The sequence below is a fragment of the Rhinopithecus bieti genome, unplaced genomic scaffold, assembly GCF_001698545.2.
Source record: "Rhinopithecus bieti isolate Rb0 unplaced genomic scaffold, ASM169854v2 scaffold_2572, whole genome shotgun sequence".
Classification (NCBI taxonomy): Eukaryota; Metazoa; Chordata; class Mammalia; order Primates; family Cercopithecidae; genus Rhinopithecus; species Rhinopithecus bieti.
Window position 1 is genome coordinate 466,072 of NW_016804595.1, and position 25,868 is coordinate 491,939.

The 25,868-nt window shown below is 39.4% G+C and overlaps 1 protein-coding gene across 2 annotated transcripts in view; it reads right to left on the reverse strand.

The window, feature by feature from the left end:
* Window positions 1-25,868, reverse strand: part of HECW2 (HECT, C2 and WW domain containing E3 ubiquitin protein ligase 2) — a 404,117-nt gene that overhangs the window by 209,134 nt on the left and 169,115 nt on the right. The gene's annotated exons all lie outside the window — the stretch shown is intronic.

Consider the following 25,868-nt stretch of genomic DNA (forward strand, 5'->3'; position numbering starts at 1 on the left):
GAGGCGGACAGATCATGAGGTCAGGAGATCGAGACCATCCTGGCTAACATGGTGAAACCCCATCTATACTAAAAATACAAAAAAAAAAATAGCCAGGCGTGGTGGCGGGCACCTGTAGTCCCAGCTACTCGGGAGGCTGAGGCAGGAGAATGGCATGAACCTGGGAGGCAGAGCTTGCAGTGAGCTGAGATCGTGCCACTGCACTCCAGCCTGGGGGACAGAGCGAGACTCTGTCTCAACAAAACAAAACAAAACAAAACAAAACAAAACAAAAATAAAAAACTGTCTTTGGGAATTCTTCTACATATGGAAGAATCAGAGCCGTTTAGACAGATTGGTGTGACAGAGGAAAGACACTGCTCTGTGTCCGTGCTTGATGTCCCAACTAAGGTAACATAAGGTAGCACCTAATATGATGCAGGTATGAAAGAAATGTATCTTCTTCTGAAAAGCTTTACATTCACATCTGAAAGGGCTTACTGACATTCACTTCCTAGGGCCAGTGTGAACCTACCCCATTTTATATCATCTCAATGATCTACATCTACTTATACAAACCTCTTCTGGCCATCCTCTAGGGATCTGGCTTTGTCAAATCTTAAATTCTTTTTGGGGTGAAGGCAGTAGAGGGCAAGGATAAAAGTGAGTTTGGTTTCTGTTTTTTCTTTTTATTATTTTTTAAAAATGTGTTATCTTTATGCTTAACAGCTGTGCTGGCTCTCTATACAACCTCCAGATAATAGTGACAGAACCCCCTTTAATCCCCCACCAAATACCAGACAGCATCATTAGTTCAAAATGGCCAAGGCATGTTTTCCCACTTAAATTAAGAAAGTAAATTGCAGCAATCTGTTTTCCCTGGAAGATGTTAAATTCTTTAGGTTGGGATTGCCACCAACTGTTTAGATATCATTTCCTTCCACACATGCCAAGACATTGTTTTCCAAATGCTTCCAATGTAGTCTTTTAAAACTCAACAGCAGTCCCAATACCATTGCTTTGTATACCCCATCCTCCTCACCTGCTCCCAAAGATGTTCATGGACTCAACAGCAGTCCCAATACCATTGCTTCATATACCCCAACCTCCTCACCTGCTCCCAAAGATGTTCATGGACTCAACAGCAGTCCCAATACCATTGCTTCGTATACCCCATCCTCCTTACCTGCTCCCAAAGATGGTCATGGAAGGGCTCAATAAAGCCACATTGAGCCAAGATATTTCCACAAAGTCCTAACAGCCCTGCAGAAAGCATGCCCTTCTGAGATACCTCACCAGGAAGTGGAGTCTTTTATAAGAAGAGGTAGGTGGTTTCAGACAAGCAAAGGGGAAGGAAGGACACAACAGACGGGAAAAAAAAAGTGAGCGTGGGGGAAAGGTGGCTGGATGGGTGTGTAGGTGGGTGGGGGAGTTAGAGGAAATGGCCTGGGAAGTCAAAATGCATCCATGTGAGTAGGGAGGATACGTTGGCCTGGAAATAATCTTAGCCAAATGGGAAAGACTCATAATTTGATGAGAAAGGTTAATGGTTAAGAGTTTTGAAGACAAAACAATATGGCCAAGTCAGTGGGAAAAAATAATGTTTTGATTATGCATGCAGAGAAACACAGACATATAGTAAAATGTGACAGTTTTAAATAAACACATTTAACACAAATGTTATACTGTTACTACAGGTCTTTTCAAAAACAAGAGATATTGCCATAGGTTCAAATAAATTAGTGTTTCAGGAGCTGGTAGAAAACATGAGCAGTAAGATTTAGTAATAGCTATGAGGATGGAAAAGAAGAAATATCCCAAGATGCCTTGTTTTCTAACCAATCAAATCCCACCCATTCTTGAAACTCATCAAGTTCTCTATGCACCTTGAAGAAACCACCTCTGGCTTTCAGTCCAAGGTGGCATCTTTCTCTATTAAACATGTTATTTATGATCCACATCCCCATTTCTCACCTAATCATATGCCACCGCATATAGCTATGAATCTTCTGATACCTTGTATTCCCCTATCTGGTTCCCCTAGTGAGAGCAAAAGACTCAGGTTATTCTGCAGATACAGAAGCTCAATAACTGAGGAGAAATAAAATTTTTAAAAATACTGAACCAAGCATGGTGGTACATGCCTGTGGTCCCAGCTACTTGCATCTGGAAGGGTGACGTGGGAGGACGGCTTCAGCCCAGGAGTTAGAGGCTGCAGTGAGCTGTGATTTCACCACTGAGCTCCAGCCTAGGCCAGAGAGGGAGACCCTGTATCTTTAAAAAAAAAAAAAAAAAATAGAGATGGAAGTATGGCTTCTAAAACAACATATATTTACAATCCAATGTTATTATATGATCTTATTTCAATTCGTGATGACATATTGGCCCCCAAAATCTATTCTTAATCTCAAAAGGCCAACTGCATACAAGTTCCAATAGTTTCAGAGTTTCTCTTGGGTATGGTTCTCAGGTCGAGCACGTACACTCTGAAAACACAACTAGCGTGCTGCCCCAGACTCAGCCCCATTAGAAATGTGGAGCATATTTTTGGAGGCTAATTTTTTCCCAACAATTTGAAGAAGGGGAAGCATCAAGTTACATTAAGTAATTTAATTGGTAATTTTAATATCATTTCTGCATGAAAACATGTGTATATTGCAAAGAGTTTAAAGTAAAACAAGACTTCAAGTCATTTCGCCCTGGCAGCAGACTATTCGGCTAAACTTCCAGTGACCAGAGACCTTAGGATGTTCTGCAGCAGGAATACCTTTGTGGAACACTCTGGGAAGCACTATTTTAAGGATTCCCCAAAACTGAGAAGGAAGTGCTAATGACGAGAACGACGATTGTTGATCCAGCTCTTCCTCCAAGTTAAGTATGGTGTTACGCATGTTACAAACATTTGCTCACTTCTTTCTCTAGTCCCACAGGAGTTACGATGCCCATCTGACATAACCTGCCCAAGTTGAAGCCACTGTGGTAAGTAACAAAAACAAAAGTGGGATTCGAACGCAAGCCTATTTGAACAACAATGCTATTGTTCTTTCTAACCACACAGTTTCCTAAGAAGGACTGACAGATAGGACCTGCAGGTCTAACTAGTTTTCAAGATAATACTTCAAATTTTAAGCAAGTATTAACATATCTTTGAACAAACAGTCCAACAGCCTTTCACTGCTGTGTCTACTGACATTTCCTAGGTGAGAGAATAGTGCACCAGCTATGGCCAAGCCCAGTATTAGCATGAGAAAGGGTCCTCAAGGAGTTAAGTAGACTCCTGGAGAAGGTCCTAAGGAGCACTCAACAATCTGATCAGATTTAATTGAATTACTACAGTAATTAATAACTGGGTGCCTGCTAAAATAATAAAATATGCTAGAATCTGAAAGCATGGAGAATTTGTCTTATAAGAAATTAACTGGCTCCCTTTCTCAGGCCAGTTTCACAGGAGCTTCTTCATAGATCTAAGAATCAAATCTCAAATTTTCAATAATTTTTCTAATCACACAGTGAATAAAAAAGAATGTGGTGCCTTTGCAGCCTTCACTGTGGGATTCTTGAGGCCTTTCCAAAAGAGATAGCCTAATTATAACTGCAAACATTGCAGAGAAATTGCATCACTCCTGTTACATACATCAGTGAGGAAATGGGACAGACAGAGGAAGGATTTTCGTCTTGGGGGGAAGGAGAGTAGAGTATATGACTAATGCCTGCATAACTCTGGAAAAGATATAGAATTTTTGCTCTTGAGTGAAAAGATAAGCTTAGGTATTGTATTAAAATCAAGCCCTTTGACTGAAACAGGATAGCCTAGAAATAGTTCAGAAGTACGGGATACTTGAAACTTAAAATGTGCTTTCAAAGAGGTTATTTTTATAAACCAAATATGCACAGGAAATTTTGTTGTTCTACTCCTGTTCCACAGCCTAAAGATCTGTATTGTCCCAGCACAAAGACCTTCTTGGACTGAATCCCAGTCACAGCTGGTTTACTTAAAAATCATGAAAACCTTACTAAATACCATCTCGTTCCAGACAGCATATTCTTCCAAAGATGCTTTCACTCACCCACATTTCTCCATTTCCAAGACCAAATAGTGACTCTTTTGCCCTCTCCTCTCTCTGAGCCATTAACCTCCATTCCCACAAAATGCAAAGAAAAAAAAGAGTTAAAATAATTTCCATGTCTTGTATTCAACTTGTATCTACTTAAAATATAAAATTTAAATTTATACAAAACCAAAGAGTTATAAAACTTCATCTGTGATATATGCCCTAATCATTCAGCAGACTTGTAATTCCTATCATTTAAGAAACTTCTAATTTATTTCGTTTCATGATTAATAACAGACTTTCAGAAACTGAAACCACATTTCTGTAGGGATATTTATCAGTGTGTCTCAGATTAAATGTGCACATTCTTTGCCTCAGCAGTTTCATGCCTAGAAATTAATTTTTGAAATACTGACACAAATGCTCAAAAATGTCATTGTAAGAATGTTTACTGTAGCACTATTTGTAATATCAAATATTAAGACCAACCCAAAGGACCATTAATAGGGTAATGGTTAAATAAATTATAGTACAAGCATATTAAGGAGTACTATCAAGAAGTTATAAGCAATGAATATTGAGATGGATTGATGTCTAAGGCATATTGCAAAGTAGCAGCAACTATTTACAGAAGAATGCATATAACATAATACACTTTTGTTTAAAAGTACACTTGTGCATATATGTCTGTGTGTATTATATATAATCCATCATTAACACTTCTTTCCTTTGGTGAAGAAAGGGAAACAATTAGTATTATTTGAAATTTTACAAAAAATACAATACTCTTGTGCAATTTTAAATAGAATTTTCTTTAAAATTCCATCGAAAAATATGGATCAGTTGTTCCTCTTATCAAATTTTCAAAATATTAGGTTCAGGTGACATATACCTTTCACAGATGTTTTATATTCACAGGTGTGAATACACAGTCAGGGTATATATTTATCATGTATATCACACAGATGTGAATACTCAGGATGTTTTAAAATGAACATTTAAAGAGCTTTCATTTGTAATCTTAGAGAAAAGTTTTTTAGTAAAAGTTTTTTACTAACGGGAATATTTTCTTCATCAATATGATTTCCAATGGAAAACAAAATCCCTCAGATAAGTTAAGACATTGAATCAAGGACCTACTATGTTCTCAAATGAAGAGGGTACCAGCAGTAACTAGGCATCATAAGAAGAGAAATTTGCCATAATAAGTTACTAAAGGAAAAAAGAAATGACAAGCTGTAGCTCAGAAATTCGATAATTGTGCAACTATATAGTTCCAGGCCCTTTAACAGACCTTGAGTTTCATTTTTGAGGGGATGGCTTGCAAGAGATTTACTTTTTAATCTTAGTCAAAGAAACTTTGAAATTGTTGTCNTGTAATCTTAGAGAAAAGTTTTTTAGTAAAAGTTTTTTACTAACGGGAATATTTTCTTCATCAATATGATTTCCAATGGAAAACAAAATCCCTCAGATAAGTTAAGACATTGAATCAAGGACCTACTATGTTCTCAAATGAAGAGGGTACCAGCAGTAACTAGGCATCATAAGAAGAGAAATTTGCCATAATAAGTTACTAAAGGAAAAAAGAAATGACAAGCTGTAGCTCAGAAATTCGATAATTGTGCAACTATATAGTTCCAGGCCCTTTAACAGACCTTGAGTTTCATTTTTGAGGGGATGGCTTGCAAGAGATTTACTTTTTAATCTTAGTCAAAGAAACTTTGAAATTGTTGTCTAACATGGGGATAGGAGTGAGAGACTCTGAGTCATCAATATTGCGCATGGTGCACCTCCACACCATGGGTTACTTTGGCTACTTTTCCTTCACTGATTCAGTCCCCCTGACAGATACTATGTTCTATAATGTTTCTCTGTCATTCATTTAACAGCTTTTTGTCAGTGTGAGTGATACAGCATATTCAATGATATATTTTTCATGGTATCGAATACACATTGTCATGGTATACCTTTGACAATATTCCTGAAACTCAAAAAACAAACTGTAAAAGAACAAACAAAATTTCTATAGCTAAAAATTTAATTTGGGAGGCCAAATACATACTTGGAAATGTAAATATTGTAAATCAAATAAAGTAATAATAATCAATAATAATATATTAACAAACAGATTCCTTGCCTTAGGATTTTTTTTTTTTTTTTTTTTTTTTGAGACAGTCTCACTGTGTCACCAGGCTGGAGTGCAGTGGCACAATCTCAGCTCACTGCAACCTCTGCCTCCTGGGCTCAAGTGATTCTTGTGCCTCAGCCTCCCAAGTAGCTGGGATGACAGGTGCGCACCACTATGCTTGGCTAATTTTTCTATTTTTAGTAGAGATGGAGTTTTACCATGTTGGCCAGGCTGGTATGGAACTCCTGAACTCAGGTGATCTGTCTGCCTTGGCCTCCCAAGTGCTGGGATTATAGGCATGAGCCACCACACCCGTCCACCTTGGGATTCTTATTCTTCTGTCATTCTTTCCACTGATGACCAATTTTAACTGTGCTGGGTAGGACAGACACATAGGCATAGAAAGAGCAAATAAGTACTAAATAGCCACAGGCTACTAAAATGTCACTCAACTAAATGCTGCATTTTGATACCGCATTTGACAGCTGATGTAATGTGCAAGACAGTATTTAACAGATACATGTTCAGGAACATGATCACAGTAATAAAGCAACAGATGCTTAAGTGTTTCTGCTTTCCACATAGGGTATCCACAGAGACTATTAAAAAGACTTCCAGGGAAAGGTAGAATCTGTCATTAAAAATGCATATCCTCATATGAGAGATACAATAAACACAAACCTCCAGATCTTCAAGATGCCCATAATTTTAAGGTCCTTTTAAAAGACATTTATACTATGCAGCTCATTTATGCAAAATGTGACTTGATTACAAAGTCCTCAGTGGCTTAAATTATTTATTTTAGAAGACTGAGTCACTTTTCTAAAGTTTTACAGCTATCTCTAGTCTGTGAAAAAATTCTAAAGCCTAAAAGCTCTCAAGGAAATGAACCAAACATTCTGGAATATTCATTCTCTGCAGGGAAGATAACCATGGCTATAAGACTGGTCAGCCTAAGGAAGTACACAGCGAAGAAGAATGACCATATGTAACAGGTCCTTAGATCTTTTGAAGGAAATAAGAATAACAAGAAAGAACATGCCTGTCTTCCTGCTTAAGATATGTAGCAGAAAGCCAGACACTTCTTCAAGTATTCCTTCAGGTTGTATATCAGGCATGTTATCCTATTTCAGCATCACACTGCCAACCTTCTCTATAGAACCCAGACTTTCTTGTGAAATTATGTCACTTTGAGTGTTTTAGGCCTCACATTCACCTGAGAAAAACACTCTAGTAGTATACAACGGAACCATGCAATGGCTATGGTTGGCTAACCATGTTATACTGGATTTTTACTAAATGCAATTGAGTGCCAGAAAAAAGTCTTTTGTTTGAGTCCATACAATAAAGAGCTTAGCAACTTGTAGTATCCACATAGGATACTCTTGATTTTTGTAATCATTGAGGAGAAACATGGCACTGGAGTTGGAGACTGGGTGTAAGTCCCATTATGTGAACTTTAATAGTTTAAAAGCATAATTCTCCCTATGATTTGCCCCATGAATATTTACTTACTTGCCTAAGCATTAGTCATGCTTCTCTCTGTCATGTCTGCTAGGATTATGTACTAAAGAGATTCTTCAAAGTCTCTTCCTAGACCTTCTAGGAGAAGAAAATGAATTTCTCATTTCCCAAAACCCAGTAAGCTTGTCCTGACCAGCCAGGAAGGTTCAGAGGGTCTTCTACTGCCTCCCCTAGTCAAAGATCTATAACTTCAGAATTAGTGTCACTTTTTAATTGCAGTGAAAACCTCAAAATACTCACATTAACCCCAAAGAGATTTTCACTCCTGAAATTTTTATTTTATCATCTTGGAAATTGTTTCCTGTCTTTTGGCACATTTTTTCATTCAAACATTTCCAGATCTTCCAGGTCACCAGTTCCAGTGCTCCCACTACAGAAACCCTTCTATCTCAAGCTCTCCAATCCACTTTTTCTCCATTAATTACCCCAGTTATCAATTTCCTCCTTATTCTGCCAGATTCCCTGATCTATTCTTATAATCATCCTGTTGATAATATTTCTAACTCCATCTTCTATCTCCCCTTCCACTGTACTTCCCTGGCAAAGCCCAACAGTGATTAAACTAGCCACTACTTAAACCATACCTGCAGTCCAGCTAGTAGAAGAATAAAACAAAACCAAACACAAGCATGTTCATGAGTCTTACTTTAGACTGAGGACCACAAATCTGGCAGGGGACTCAATACTGCCAGGCAACTTTGCCACGCTGCTCTACATACATGTTTCCTCACTTCTCCAGGTGATGATATCACATGTCTACCTCTCTCCTCTAGCTCCCCACCACTTTCAAATGCATAAAGAACAGAAGCAAACAGATTCGCCTTTTCAATGCCAGATCTACCACTCATCTGCCATACTTCTTCTCTATGTTCCCTTTTGCTCTTTTGGATGAAGTGTCTCTGCTCCTGTTGAAGTCCAAGCCCCCATCTTATGCTCTAAATCCCATCTGCTCACACCTTCCCAAGGATTTATCTCCAACAATTATCCCCCCGTGAATCATCAACGTCATCTGGACCATGTCTACTAGATCATATCCATTAATGTGCAAACATACCAGATATCTTTACTTTATTCTGAACTCTCCAGGAGGCATTCCCCATTGCTTTGTTCCCCCTTCACAGCAAACTTCTTAAAGGAATTCTCTACAGCTGCAATACCCACTTCCTCACCTCACATCTTTTTCTCAACCCATTTCATTTCAACTTCTGCCCCCACCAATCCTGTCAAGACACCAGCCCACAGCTTCCCTTGACACATTGCCAAGCCCAGCGGTCACTTCTCTGTTCTTACATTGCTTGACCTTTCTCCTACTTTATTATCCCCTACTTTCTTCTAGTAGCTTCCAGGACACCTCATTCTTGTGGTTTTCCTCACTGACTATTCTTTTTCAACCTTCTGTGCCTCTCTCTGGGCTCAGTCTCCATGCTAGAACCCCTTCCTTTCTCTGTGTACACTATCCTTCAGGGTAACCTCCTCCAGCTCCATCTATGTACCAATTATTCCCACGCTAGAGATTTGCAGACCCAGCTTCTTCCTTCTTGACATATTCACCAGATGACTGATAGGAATGTCAAATTTCCCAGGGTCAAAACAATTCCTGACTCTCCTTTTCCTCCTCATTCCCTGCAATTACTTTTCCTTCAGTAAACTGTCCTACTCTGGCCAATAATCAAGGAACCACACCTGACACTTCTGTTTCCCACACCACTCTAAGCCATGAGGAGTTTCTCTTTATATCATCTTCAGTGATACCCTACACATATTCTACTTCTATCAATTTTTCTGTTATTAGCCCAGTATAAACCCATATTCCCTCTCATCTGCACTGCTGCAAGACTGACCTATAATCCATTCTCCCCCAAAAGCCAGAGTCATCTTCTAAGAGTCAAACCTTATTAATCTTTTGCTTAAAATCCTGGTCTCCACTGCACTTGGAATAAAAACCAAACACCTTATGCTGGTTGACAAAGTTATCTGTGATCTGACCCCAACCTTCTTCTCTGAACCCACTGTGTCCTATTTCTACCTGCCCCACCGTGCTCTAGTCACCCTGGCCCTCTCTCTGTTCCTGACACCTGCCAAACTTGTTCCTGCTTAGGGCCTTAGGAACCATTCTCTCTGCCTAGAATGCTCCTATCTCTGATGTTGGCAATGCTTGTTTCTTCTAGTCACTCGGCCTAAACATCACCTTGCAGAAAGGTCTTTCCTGACCCCTAATCTAAAGTCTGTCCAATCATTCCTGTTGCATTACCCTGTTTTATTATCTGCATTGTACTTACTTGAAATACTATCTGATATTTTTCTTGTGTATTTGTATTCCATCTTTTCCCTTTGGAATGTAAGCTCCACAAGTAGGGAGATGCTCTGTTGTATTTACTGCCATATCCCGGGATCTAGAAGTATGTCTAGTGCCAAGTGGATGCTCAATAAATATTTGATAATAAGTGCTTTCTAAGTAGAGCTTAGTCAAAGAATATGAGCCTTCTGGTATAAAAAAGTTACCTATTTGCAAAATAAAAATAATATACTTAGGTTTATGTGGCAGATAATACTTTCAAAACTTACTTTCTCTTTTTTTTTTTTTTTTTTTTTTTAAGACAGGGTCTCACTCTGTCACCCAGGCTGGAGTGCAGTGGTGCGATCCTGGCTCACTGCAACCTCCATCTCCTGGACTCAGGTAGTCCTCCCACCTCAGCCTCCCAAGTAACTGGGACCAGAAGTGCATGTCACTACATTCAGCTAATTTTCTTTATTCCATGGTATAAACACTTCCACCATGGAAGGGTGAAAGACAGGGTTTCGCCATGTTGCCTAGGCTGGTCTCAAACTCCTGGACTTACATGATCTGTCTGCCTCAGCCTCCTAAAGTGCTGGGATTACAGGCACGAGCCAGCACGCCTGGCTCAAAACACTTTCACAGATATTTGTAAATTTTCCAGATTACCTTTTAGAAGGTCTTCAGGATCATTCCTTTCCCCAACAGAGAGAGGAATGTGCTAAATGATCTACACCAGGTCACACCGTCAGGCAGTGGCAGTGCTGGGACTAAAACCTAAATGGCTCCTTGCTCAGTGCTCCTCCCACTAAGCCTAAATTAACAAATGAAAACAATGTAGTGAACTGTGTGTGTGCTGCACTTAGAAGACTATACTGAAGTTATTTGTTCATATGTCTCTTTTCCCACAGGCTATATGTTCCTATAAAACAAAGTTGATATTTTATTCATCTGTGTATTCCTAGTGCTTTGCACACTGCGTGGTACCTTGTAGGTGTTAAAATGCTTGTTGAATTTAACTGAATACTCATATCAGAGTCAAGTCTTCCTCTCCATGCAAAACAGATTGGTTATTCCATCTCAATACTAAAGACTTTACTCTGAATATATAAAACCCTTAATGATTCTTCTGAAAAGCCCTAAGTTTCACACCATCCAGCACCTTCTGAGTCTTTCACTGACAACGTATGTGCCACAAGATGCAGGAGGTTAGAAGAGCAGTAGGCAGTCCTCTAAATCAGTACTCCAATTCACTTCCCCCTTCCTGATATGATCAAAAGGCTGTGTTGAAGATTTAAGGTTTATTCAATCTGAAGTCACAGACTAGAGACATATGCCATATATTTTTTTCATGCTCTGAATGTGGGAGAAAAGTGAGTTATAATGGTATAATGGAAAAACACTGAATGAGGTATCAAGAATCACAAATTATGAACCCAGTGAAGACTCCAAACTACTGCGTGATTCTATGCAGATTTCTGTCAGTCTCTCAGCTTCCTTATCTAGAGCATAGGGGTGATGATCATCTGTAGGGTCGTTCCCAGCTCTAAAATCTGTTATTTTCTAAGTAGTCATGATTTTTATGACACTGTATCCAGTATCTTATCCCCCTCAGTCTCTGAACTCCAAATAGCTAGAGGATTGCCATAATTAGCTTAGGGTACAGTGGTAATAGTCAAACATAATTAATTGACTGAACAAAGGACTAGATAAATGGGAAATTCTACACCCCTCCACTGAACTTTCTTTCAAGATACAAAGTAGAAGCAGAATCTTTATGAACAGCAAACCCTAAGTCCCACAACACAACAGTTTCAAAATGCTTTAGAACCAAAGGAAACATCTCCCTTTGGCTTCCAGTATTTTTTATCACATGTTAAGTCAAGAAGACTACTGAGTCTTATGGAGAGATTAGGATCTGGGGAATGCTGGACTCGTTTGAAGTAAGCTAATCAATGAAACAAGTCCTTCTCTTAATTCCATTATTTTATCTCCCATCGCTATAAGGAGCCCACCTATCTCACAAAAGGTTGGTCACTGATATGCTATCAACAATGCCAAAAAGAACAAGCATACAGGAGAACACAATCAATGGCGGGCTGGAGTCTATTGCGAACTTTTTCAAGAAACTTGCAAGCTGGTTGTTAGATGTTGGTAGCCTGAAATTAGCCACGGTGGAATTATTTATACCGTGGAAATCTACAAACACTACAAACCAGGGTCTTTTGTTTTTGTTTGAAAGAGAAGTCCAGTTTGTCAACACACTACTGACCATGGCACTTGGCTAGAAAGGCTCTGGGAAAAACAGATAATGCAAAACCAACAGAGAACAAAGAGAAGATTCATAAATTAAGAAACCTGGGTTCTAGCTCTAATATTCCCATTAACTGACCATGAAAACTGGAGCAAGTTTCTAAATCTCTGTGTTGCTGACTAAAATGTTAAGAGAAGTTAAACAAATGAACTCAAATATCTCTTTAGGATCTAAAACTTGGGATTTTATGATTCTCTGTCTGGGTCATACCTACCCTGACTCCCGAGATCTTACAGGAAATGCTCCAGGAAACAAAAACTGGGCAGCACCAAGACGTGTATCAATCTTCCCATCTTCTGCTAGACCACAGTTTAGTGCTGTTTCAGTCTGATGCATTTGGCCAACGCACCACACTCAAACTTGGTCGTAGTTCTAAAGTTCCCAGGATTCTTAATATTTGAGTTGCATGAAAAGAAGTTTCAGAAAGCCTCCAGCTGACTCAAGGGTTACACTTAGACTTAGGCTAGAGGTTCTCCGAGCATTTCTGGCCATATGTGTTAAGTGCTTGCTACTTCTATCCTGTTGCAGTTGTGAGGTTCCATAAGAAGCCCTCTAGGTATGAGGGCAGAAATGAAAAGTGCCATGCTACCAGAAGATTTTTAAAAAGCACATTATCCTAACACCAGAGTTCCAGTCTTGATCCTGAGCCCCCATCCTGAATCCCTTACACAGTAAGTCCCTTGAAGGGAGAGACTGTGTATTACCTACAAAACCTGGCACAAGAATCATAAAAAAGATTTGCTAAAGTCAATTCCCTAGTCTGGTAGAGTTTGGGGTTCACTGACCTGAGATTGGTATAATAACATTTAGTTAAATGTTTCTCCCAGAGCAACAGAGGACGCCTCAAAATAAGTGCTCATGACAAGCCAGCACAGATTTATCCTATCATGTAGGACAGCAGTGTTATTGTGCAAGGTTTGATCACGAAAAAAATGGAAACGTTGCTTCTGCTCTGCCAAGCATTCTCACTTAGGGATGCAAAGATTTGTAAATATGATCATTGTTCCATGGTCATGCGCTTCGAAAGAAAAATGCATGTAACATATTTTCGGATCAAGTAAATAGCAATCGTACATTTTGACATAATCCTAAAAGTGATGACAAGAACAATATCTAGCAGGATCTATTTGTAAGTGTGTTGGAGCCAGATTTCTAAAAATTCAGTCAGGGAGCTGAACTTAAAAACAGAAAAAGCAGTTTAAACTTAGAATGAATTCTAGAAAATGATCATATGTATCTAATTCATAAAATAAATCTTTAAGAAACTAAAACAAAAGCGGGGAGTTTTTTAGGTCAGTCTGTTATGTCCGATCAGATCAGTACTTAAACCACCGAAAACAATTCTTAAAGCTCCCTAGGAATATAGGATCCACGAAGTCTTGGAAATTCAGTCCAGGACTAATAGCTTTTCCCAAACCAACAAGATTTAAATCTAAAAAATAAAGGAATATTTCCAGTGAACCATGTCACAAAATTCAATTGTACGTCAAACAGAAATATAGCCAACAGGACACTGAACTTCAGTTCTCCTAAAATGTTCATTATTCAACACATTTTCATTGGACTTGTATTGAACTTGATACAAATATGATTCAAACATGGCCAGTCTGTAAAGTCAAGAAGTCCACAGGGCACAGTAGAAGGCCAGCACACTCACAAATGTAACAACATAGTGTAAGGACAGCAGTGATAACAACAGCCCACGCCAAGATACATGCAGATTCTGAGATCATAATGCCATTCCAGGCAGTGGCTCAGCTAGAGACAGGAGCTTTTTTTTTTTTTTTTTTTTTTTTTTTTTTGAGGTGCGGTCTCACTCTGTTGCTGAGGCTGGAGTGCAGTGGTGTGACCACAGCTCATTACAGCCTTGACCTCTCAGGCTTAAGTGATCCTCCTGCCTCAGTCTCCTGAGCAGCTGGGACTACAGGTACACACTACCACATATGGCTAATTTTTTTTTTATTTTTAGTTTTGTCCAGACAAGGTCTCCCTATGATATACAGGCTGGTTTTGAACTCCTGGCCTAAAGCAATCCTCTCACCTCCATTTCTCAAAGTGTTGGGATTATAGGCATGAGCCACCATGCCTGGCCTAGCAGCATCTTTTAATTAAAGGCCAGGTTCCAGGGTGCAGTGCTCTTCCTTTTCAGTGGGTGCTATCACTTCTAAAGGTAACAATTATTTTCTGGTCACAGAAGTTAAATGAACAAACAAACAAAAAACTCACAAAGCATTTAAGGTTTAAAAAAGCAATCCTGTTTCAATACAAAGGCCTTTGTGCAAAGGAGGATGGCTTTCCACATGAATCAAGTGGCAAAGTCCAGACATCTAGGGCACTGTAATTTTGTAAAAGAAGACACATTAGGAAGTGCCCAAGCTTAGGAGATAGCAGTACTGGGGCAGTGGGAAGCATTGTGGAAATGCAAAGAAAGAAAAAGCTGGCCAACAAGGCCTTAAAGCTTAAGAGGAGGCATTTTTAATTAAAAACTTGGAGTGACTTGGATCAAAATTACATGGGAAGCCTGGATGCGGTGGCTCACGCCTGTGATCCTAGCACTTTGGGAGGCCGAGGGGGGCAGATCACTTGAGGTCAAGAGTTTCAGACCAGCCTGGTCAACATGGTGAAACCCCATCTCTACAAAAACTAGCTGGTGTAGTGGCACACGCCTGTAGTCCCAGCTACTTGAGCCGAAATTGCACCAGTGCACTGCAGCCTGGGTGACAGAGCAAGACTCTGTCTTAAAAAAAAAAAAAAATTACATGGGAAGATCCTGCTATTCAGTTTAAGGTTCATTATTTATGTCCCCAGAATTTATGCACAAACCTATTGTATTAGTGTGCTAGGGCTGCCATGATAAAGTACCACAAACTGGGTAGCTTTAACAACAGAAAGTTATTGTCTTAAAGTTCTGGAGGCTAGAAGTCCAAAATCAAGGTATTGACTGGGTTGTTTTCTTTTGCCAGCAGTGTGGGAAAATCTGTTCGAAGCCTCTTTCCTTGGCGTGCAGGTGACTGTCTTCATGTCACATGCTGCTTCCCCTTTCCATAGGGCCACCATCATACTGAATTAAGGCCCACCCTAATGACATCATTTAACTTGCTTACCTCTGTAAAGATGCTGTCTCCAAATAACACCACATTCTGAGGTACTGGGGTTAGGGCTTCAACATACGAATTTGGGGGGTGCCAGGACACAGCACCTGGATTACAGAAGGCACAGTCCTTATTCACAAAGAGTTTATCATCGCATTTTGAGGTCAGGACTTAGTCACAGGACACATTCAGAACACCCTTTAGGAAATGTAATCAAATGATAAGCTCTTTGTTTTGGCCAGGAAACCTTTAGAGCAGTGGTTTCGAAATTTCATGTTCACGGTCCCCTTTACAATGACTGCCACATCTCGATGCTACTATTTACTTGATGCTTTTTCATCTTTGCTGTTTTTATGTGAGTTTACCTCAGACCATTAATGGAAAACCAGTATCTCTGCCAAAACAGAAGGCAAATTTAAAACTAAATACATTACGATTAAATTTTAAAATACTGCCCATGAATCATCTGAAATCCTTTTGCCCCAGTTCAACATAGCCCTAAAGGCTGGAAGGAGCCCTCCCAATTAGGAAATTATTAGACAACTTTGGTCCAAATTCTGTCACCATCATCTGTCATGGGTAAGCAACTTAACCTATTAACTTCCTCCTCTGGTTCCCACCATCAGGTGGCACAGTTAATCAGGTGGAGAGCTGCCCTAATAATTATATGAAATACGAAATAATATGAAATAGAGCTGGGCATAATAGCTCACTCCTGTACTCCAAGCACTTTGGGAGGCCCAGCCTGGAGGATCACTTGAGGCCAGGAGTCCAAGACTAGCCTGGGCAACATAGAGAGACCCTGTCTCTACAAAAACATTAAAAAGTTAGCCAGGTATGGTGGTGCACTGCCTGCAGTCCCAGCCACTCAGGAAGCTGGGGTGGGAGGATCGCTTGAGCACAGGAGTACGAGGTAACAGTAAGCTATGATTGTGCCACTGCACTCCAGCCTGGGTGACAGAGGAAGACCCTGTCTTTGTTTTTTGTTGTTGTTGTTTTTTTGTTGAGATGGAGTCTCCATTGCTCAGGCTGGAGTGCAGTGGTGCAATCTTGGTTCACTGCAACCTCTGCCTCCCAGGTTCAAGCAATTCTCCTGCCTCAGCCTCCCAAGTAGCTGGGATCTCAGGCACGCGCCACCATGCCTGGCTAATTTTTGTATTTCTAGTACAGACAGGGTTTCAACATGTTGTCCAGGCTGGTCTCAAACTCCTGACCTCAGCTGATCCACCCGCCTTGGCCTCCCAAGGTACTGGGATTACAGGTGTAAGCCACCATGCCCAGCAGACTCTGTCTCAAAAAAAATTATGAGATAATGTTATTAGAAGAGTTCTCTCAATATAAAAGTACTATAAAATATTATCATGGATAAAATGGATAGCAGATGAAAAACTTGAACCCTTCTTTCTGCTCTCTTTTCCACTCTCTAATTTGGAGCTCTCCCTGTATTCTCTGAGGTTTCCTACAGTTACACTGCTCGCCCACACAGCCCGCACTTGTCTTAGCCTGTTGGCTGGTGCTGGTCTCTATAGGAACGCGGAAGCTGTTCTTAGTGACAGATGACCTCATTTCCCTAACCCCGTGCTTCAAGCCTCAAGGACTGAGGCAGGTTCTGCCTTCGTTGTGTGTTACTGGTGATCACTACTCTGCAGCTCACCTGTGCACTCAGCTGCACCCCCACCAACACAGTCATCAAAAAGCACTGAGAAGACAGTCCCCTGATTTTCTCTTCTTCGCTGCTTTTGAGTGAAATGCTTTGCTTTTCCATAAATAGTTCAGAGCCTCACACCACATGAATACTTCTTCAAAAGTGGTTCTCTCCAGGGTACTTGAGCACAGCTGTCAGTTAGCTTGACTTAGAAGCAACAGACCAGAGAAAGGCAACATTTCCCCCAACAGCACTGTTTTGTATCCCACTTTACTCAGCCAGAGTCAGCTCAATTTCACCTTCGAATCTGAGACTGAAACCCTACCTGTCCTCCATTCCTGTAACATCTCCATTTCCAACTTGAAAAATCAAGCCAAACAAATCTCAGTATGTGTTAGGACCTTCTCCCCTTCTAACTTCAAAGCACTAAATTGTGCTTAGGAGGCAGGGAAGGGCTGATTGAGCTGGTATCGCCATGATCTGGTGCCAACATTCTGTGAGTGTGGAGTGTCTCTCTTTCTCTCAAAGGGGCGTTCCTGAGTCCTAGAGAGAGGCCCCACTTCTGGAGACTCGCACTTGCAAATTCCCCTGAGGTGGTCACTAGCCCTAGACACTGGGCTTCAGGAGCACACACTGCCTCTTTCTGCCAGGGTCTTCCATCTGGTCTCTGTGGCCCCTGGGTAACATCAGCCCCTGGGGACTCCTTTCCAGCAGGAGTAACAATGCCCCAACATCAGCTCTGTTGTGGGCACATACCCCACACCTGGTCCACAAGAATCATGTGTTCTCGCCCCAACAACTCAAACAGTACAGGTTATGGTCAACACAGCCCCTCGCACTCTGAGTTCCAGCTACAGCCTCTCACCTTGAGAGTCATCAGGTGTGGGTTGGACACCAGTCCACTACGGACAGCACTCATGAAGCTCTTAGAGCAGTTCCCTTCATGCCTCAATCATTTATTTGACCTGAGGTAGAAGGAAGTACCCCTGCTGAGGCCCTGAAGCGAAAGGTGACAACTACACCCAAAATCCAAAGTGAGATGCTTGACTGTCCAAGCAGAACATGGGAAGGAGGTGGTCCAGAGTCATTCTCATGACCCTTACCCGGTTGCCAGGTGAGACAGGAGTTGTTGATTTCATAGGGGATTTCTCTGGGGCCATTGTCTATGTTCTGGGGAACCTGTTACATTTGTCAAAAACATACACATACACTGAAGGGAAGCAGGGGTACTTAAATTCCTCGATAGGAGACTGGATGTGCATGTTAAAAGTGCAGTAGGGAGTCAAAATCTTGTACAAGGTTTCCAAGCCTGTGAGACTGAAAAAAAATGGCATTTCTACCAACAAAAACAGGGAAATCAAGAACTGGTTTCACTTGTCAGTCTGTTCGTTTTGAACAAACTGAATTTGAGAAGTGAGTAGCATATTCGGAGAGAAATGATCCTGGGAGCTTTAGACAAGAGGTGGGATTCAATAGGGGTATGCCGGGACACTGGCTCTCTGAGGGAGGGAAAGACCTGATGTGTAGTGTTTGCTGCTTCCTGTGGTGTAAATGCTGTCATCACAGCTGACTTTCTGCTACCAACGTGCACGCACTGAATGCAGAGCTGTGCTTTCGGGGCACGACGTGCAGAATGGGCTCTCAGGGGCCAATAAGAGACAGCTCCAGGCACCTTTGGTTGGAGATGAAGCTTTCTGCTTAAACTGGCCTCTTAAAAAGAAGGAAATCCACAATAAAGTCTGAAGAATATTTAGAGAGTAAGGAAAGAAACAAGTTTCTGTAAAAATGAAAGGATTGGTCAGAAAACTGGGAGATCCAGGACAGTGTCACAGCCAATGAAGAAAAAAGTCTCGAAAAGAAGGGGCAAAAAAACAGTATCAAAGGGTGTTGGGGGCTGAAGAATAACAAAAGGTCTAGTAATCTAACTTTTAAGAGTTACTGTTGATTTCCAAGTGCATGGTTTTAGTACATAGTATGGATAAAGGGGTTCTAGTTGTAATTTCTCATAAAAATAAGAATTTTCTATTTGAATTTTATTTCCTCATATCTTTTTCTTAATAGAGATAGCTTTTCTTAATAGAGATATTAAAGAAATTATGTTGAAATATTTTAGCTTATAGATACTTGCATTGGTCACATTGACCTTTAGAAAACAATAAATTACCTCAGTTACAGTTTAGAGAAAGATGAGTAAGTTTTAAATTTTAAGGCAAAGAAATGTTTGTACTATATGCAATCATGTTAGATCATCTCACTCTGTCCTATGCCTACGGCTTATATAAGCAAGCACTCAGTCCTGTGGATTTAAAATCCCAAGGAAGGTGTGCTGCACTAAAAAGGAAACATAAGAGATAACAGAAGAAAAGTATTTCTATGTAGTTGATCATAAAGGTCACCCGAAAACTGTGGCAGCTTTACAAAACAGTATTGGTGAGATATTTTAAATGGTGCTATTAAAAACTAGCAAAAAATTATAAATTAAACCTTTATGAGCCTCCGTCTAAGAAACTGAATCATCACATTCTACTGAATCTTGGAGGATCAGATTCATGTTCAGTGGGAGGCCCAGTAAATGCCCATTTAACATATTTCAGTGTAACCACACAAGCCTGCTGGGTGCAAGAGGGGAGACTGACAAAGGGGACAATTGAAGCAGCATGAGAACAATTCCAAATCCTGCACGTGACCCAAGAGGGAATGTGAAATATGCAGTTCTTCCAAGTATCCCGCCAGGCTGCAGAGAATTTTAGTTTTTGATGACAAGGGCTTTGTTGTTATTATTTGTTTGTTTGTTTTCTTATAAAAATAGCCCGTAAACACAAGCTAACTTCTTCTCTGGCACTCAGTCTGAGACAGCAGTCTGTTCTAAAATGGGAAGAAAAATCTGCCATTGAATTTGGTGGTAAGTCATATTGCTTTCCTAAGGAGTTTTCATGGGTAATTTTGGCTCTACTAAAAAATCACCTTCAGGAAGTGGCTTTAGCACCTAATTCCTTTTTAAGAAGCTCCTCCACGATGAAGGAAATTCCTAGTAAGCACTATATTTTTCCCTGCTGTTTTACTGAACAACCACGTACACATTACTTAATCCATCTAAGCCTTCAGCTTCTAATTTGTAAAACGAGACCAGTAGAGTAAATGATCATGAATTTTCTTTCTAAATTAAAAACCTTTATGGCTCTACATTTTAAAATACACTTCAACAGATAAGTAATATTTTAATGATTCCAAATGACGAAAAATATCATACTTCACTGCCAGCATTCAATTTCCTTAAATAAGTAATACTGTTTCCTTACATTTGAGTGAAACTTATTTAAAATGTAGAATTCGGGAGGTTCCAAAGACAGCTTCACATAATGTCACTAAGATGACAACGTTGCTGCTTGTCCTAGCAGTGTTGGTGCAGTTAGAAAGAATTTTACAAGTAATAATCCTAATTATCTTTAAGTAAAAAAAAATTTTTAGAGACAGGCTCTTGCTATGCTGTCCAAGCTGGACTCAAACTTCTGGGCTCAAGAATTTTATTAGTTTCATAGCACTCCATTCAGGCAAATGAATCACATGATGGACCAGAAAACTCCAAGTTACCTTACATATGCTGACCAGTAACCTTGCTCAAATCAGCAGTTACATCAGGTCATGTGCATAGCATAGTTCTCCTTGTTTATCTCCTTGAAATGTCTCAGAAATGACAGATTTTTGGCAGTTAAAGTGAAAAGAGAAAAAGTGGCTGTCACGGGGCCCAAAACCAAGAATTTAACCTCTAGATGTTCGCTGAATTCTTAAAGCTTTCCTTTTCATGGTGAATGCTTTACAATGTCAAAAATATGCCACAGACTTACACTTAAAAAAAAAAAAAAACCTACCATTTATTTGGATGCCTTAAAAGATACATACTAAATATTTAGAATCCTGTTAGTTAATTTAATGTAAATTCCCAGTTGGAAATTTCACATTTTTTAGGTTAGTCATTCATTAACATATTTGAGTCTAATAGTATAGCTTAGTGCTATAAATATAGTCCCCAAAAAAGCAGTACTTAATTTCGTAGAGGGAAAGGATGATCACTTCTTTTTTTTTTTTTGAATCAGAGTCTCACTCTGTCCCCCAGGTTGGAGGGCAATGGCGCAGTCTCGGCTCACTGCAAGCTCCGCCTCCTGGGTTCACACCATTCTCCTGCCCCAGCCTCCTGAGTAGCTGGAACTACAGGCGTCTGCCACCACACCTGGCTAATTTTTTGTATTTTTAGTAGAGATGGGGTTTCACCATGTTAGCCAGGATGGTCTCGATCTCCTGACCTCGTGATCCGTCCGCCTCGGCCTCCCAAAGTGCTGGGATTACACGTGTGAACCACCGCGCCCAGCCGGATAATCACTTCTTGATCCATCAATAATCTCAAAACAGCACTTGCTTGTACTAGAGGTATAATAACTGTATCACATATATACTGGTACATATTTCAGAGTGTCAAAAATATAATAGATATTCTTCATGCCAAAGAAGTTATAACTTTCAGGAAAACATCTATGACTGCTTAGAGCAGCAGATGCACATTTTTCAGAAACAAGAGAATAAGAAAGGACCAAAAAATGAGAGTACAAAGCAGTAGACACACTGAATTCAGGAAAAAGTTATTTCTATTTAAACATAAAATGCTTTCAATATTGAAGATAGATCCTATAGGTAAGGAAATGGGAAACAAAAGGCTGGTACACTGTAAAAAATTAGGAAAAACCTGCAACGATGACTCATTAACTGTGATCCTGGATATAGAGGATATTTAAATTTTTCTTTCAGAAGCCTGGTACATAGTAAAGTTATAACATTGTTAAACAAATGGATGAATGAATACCAAAAATATTCTGTTCAATAAAATCATTAGTTGAAATCTACATAATATGGAATCATCCTCAGTAAAAAAGTATTTACTCATACCATAATTTGACTCTCGAACGAATTAATGAATCTGCACAGATGATGCAGCACAGAGAGCTGGGTAAGGTGCTCAGCCTACAACATGAACAAGATGCAGTTAAGGAGTCTTATAAGAGTGCAATGGAAGGAAGAAGCATGGAGAAAGACAAATTATAAATAACACAGTGTAATCACCACTGAGACAGTGATATTATAAAATACCTAAGGGAGTAGGAAAACAGACTGATTACCCAGAATAGTTAGGTAGATTACCCACAGAGTGGGTGACAGAATTTTCTGATTCCTCGCTTAAAAGATACACAGAATTTAGACAGAAAAAGGGAAGGGAACAGGAGGTGTTCTCTTCAAGTACACCTGCAAGCCCTTCAGGACAAAAGACTGGCATATGCACATACAATTTCCACCTCCTGGAATGACCTTTCTTGTGTGTGAACACCAAAAAACATCTCAATTTCATACTAAGTCCAAATATCATCTTCTTGGTAAAGCCCTTTCTATACCCTTCCCATCTCTGAATCCATCTGAGGCATTAAACTGCCCCTTCTCTGTGCTCTTGTGGTCTTTGTAATATTGTTCTAAACATAGTACATTACAATTATTTCCTTCCTACTTATATCTCACCCTAGTGTGAGCTGATTCATGTTTTATCCTAATGCCTAGTGGCAGCCACACAGTAGGTTCTCAACAAATGTTTGCTGGGGATGTGGGTAGTGGGGTGGCTACCTGGCTACTCACGTATCACAATTATAAATGTTATCTTGTTTCACCTTTGGTGCAATCTTATGAGGTTGGTACATTAAGAAACTGAGGCTCAGAATGGTTCAGCAACTCTTCCAAGTGCCAAATACTACTGTCCCGTGCCCCCACTCCAAAACCATCCTCGGGGCCACTGTATTATTACCCAATGTTGAGTTTAATGGAGACTCTATCCAGTTTCAGCTTGTTCGTAGATAAGGCATTATCGTGGTTCTCATAATGATTTTATGAATTACAGTAGCTGAGAAAATGTGATCATTTATGCTATTTGACTGTTGTTTTACACATTTTGATGAAGGAAGAGAAATATCATGCTTTCTCAATAAACATACATTTGGAGTTTTGCAATTCGTAATTGAAATAAAATAAGGACAAAACTCAAACTATGAAAATGTGGAAAATCCCTTAACATCACCACTAAATCTGAGTTACTCTGGTTTTTAAAACTTAAAACAGGTTGAAAATCTGAGTCGCTCAATGCAATTTCTCTGAAGTCCGTATGAACTGCACACTATTGTGAAGCAGGTCTGTATTTATTCAACAATTCAACAATAATGTCAGCCAGATTGCGGGAAACAATTGACGGAAAAAATTATAATGACTTTGATAGTTATCACAGCTCCACTGTAACTCAAAGATTGCAAGCATAAGGTTGGTTTAAGGCCTTGACTTTACAAATAATGATAAAAATAGCTGGTGCAAAATGAAATAGAGAACACATGAGAGCCTGTTAAGGGGAAGACCCACTGGAGAAAATGAAGAGAAGATTTTGAATATATCTGACATCTTTCCTCATAACCTACATTAATCAAGAAAAAAAAAAAGATATTCTTTGGTTTGGTAAACCAACAAGGATTTGAAGTTAAATTGTAAACTTCACCTATGTGCTTCCATTTATTTTATAATGCAACTTTTTTTTGTATGTGTCTGTGTTCCATAAGAAAGTGAAGCCCAGTGGACTCCGGTGCTGCTGATTCAGATAAGTCAGGTTTTTTTTTCATCTTCAAATTGTTTATTTATCCAAATGATTACTGTTTTCAGCCATTATGTTATGGAGGTTTGTTACATAGAAAGTGTCTATGAAAAAAACACAATAATAGTAATGACTAATGTGGAAGAAGGGGTTTAAAATAGGATGGAATTAAATGTTGTCAACAATAAAAGAAAAGATGGGAAAGAAAGTGATCGGGATGAAAAGATCCTAAAATTCTTGTACAGTTTGAGGCACTTAAAGATCCCGATTAATTATATGCTAACTCAATTACACATGTCAAAAATTGAAAGCATAAACCTTTAAGAGAATAGACTAGAATGTTTAAATTCCAACAAATACGCTCAAGAAGAACGTGAGATGTGGGAGTAAAGACAACTCATCATTTCCATTGAGGGCATAAAAATGGCGGGGGGGGGGGAACTAAGAAAAAGCATGATATACAGAAAATAAATAAGATGTTGAAATAAGTCCAAACATATCAAAAGTAAAAGCAGTTGTAAAAAACTCTACATGTACCAATTTTAAAAGATGCTCACTTAGATTAGATCAAAAATCATAAAGCTTTACATGATTTACAGCAGTTAAATCTAGAGCACACCAAAGAATGGCTGAAAGTAAATTGATGGGAAAAGATACACTAAGCAAAAACCAACCAAAAGGAAGTTGATATAACAACTGATAACAGACAAAACAGACTTTAAGAAATGCAGCAAGATACAATAATGGCATTATAAGTAACTTTATAGGTGTGCCCACTATTTAGTCCTTAAGAAAGTATAAAAAGCTAATTATAACAAACACGATAAAATTAGTAAGTGTAGTAAGCAATTATTTCGTGAGTTAGTAACAGTTGCAACCAGAACAAAGAATTTCTAAACCTCATGCAAAAGCTATCTTAACTCAACCACAAAATATTTACAATTATTTAACATTTACTGAATTCGGCTATATGAGTCTCCTTTAATGAAAAGTGACACAAATAAGCATGGGGGGCAATAAAAATACAACAAAGGTAATGTTTCTAGAATCATCTCAATCTATGGAGAGAAGAATGCCTGTATCAAGTATTGCTTGCAATCAATATGTTAAGGCATAAAATACACTAAAGCTTCTTTGGTTACACCAACCTATGCAATTTTTGAAAACCTACCAAATATCCAGGGGAGTCTTTCATAACCATTTTGAACATGTGGACTCCTCTGTGGAGCAAAACTTCCACACGCATTTTAAAAGGAAGATCCGTGATAGTCTGAGATACCAAGGTGATCCTATGAATTAAGATTCCACTAAGCTATTTTTCATCCACAATGGTCATGCATTGTCCTTGGTACGGCCCTGGGTATGCCTGCTCATTCAGTATTTGAACACCTTGCAAAGTGTATTCCAAAGTATGATACTTTCTAACCCCTAATATCTATTCTTGCAGTGACCATGCAAGAAGACTAGATACATTGTTAGCAAGACATTCTACTATGGCAGAGACACTGATTGCTCACTGAACAGCCAGACTTCTATGCATTTCCCACTCCCCTTGCAGTTAGGCAGAATTTTGCTAACAATGCTGAACAATGAGCTGTGAGCTGAAGTGGTATGTGCGGTTTTGGTGCCTACGCATTTAAGAGCTGGCATAAGAGTTTCCAGCGCTCTCTTCCCCTGACACTTGCCCAAAGAGGTCATGTGTCCAGATGGCATAATGATAAAATGGTTGAGCCTTTAATAATCCAAAAACGAAAAAATAAAGAAGGTGATGAGCCTGAGTCCCTACGTGACAATATGAGTCAAGCCCCTTGCCAACCCACACTAGACATGCAGCATTAGCAATAAATAATCCTTTGTTCTGTTAAGGCCTGAAGATGCAGGGTTAGTAAATTATTGCAGCATAATCTGACTAGGTGACAAGAATTTAGAGTTAAGTTGTTCCAAAAAATACAATTTCATGTTCAAATCTCTTATTTTCTAAGAGCATTTAAACATTTTAAAGATATGACCTAAAACAACTTTTCTTTGGCAGAAATCATGATAAAAAATCAAAAGAACTTAGGATCAGCCACTCTTAACTGTATCTGATAGCTATTCTGAAGATGAAGTACCTAATACATTAATTCTTTGTTCCATTTGATTGAATTTCAAATTAAATTGCTGATTTCCCATCGCCTTGTAAAGCTTGTTGA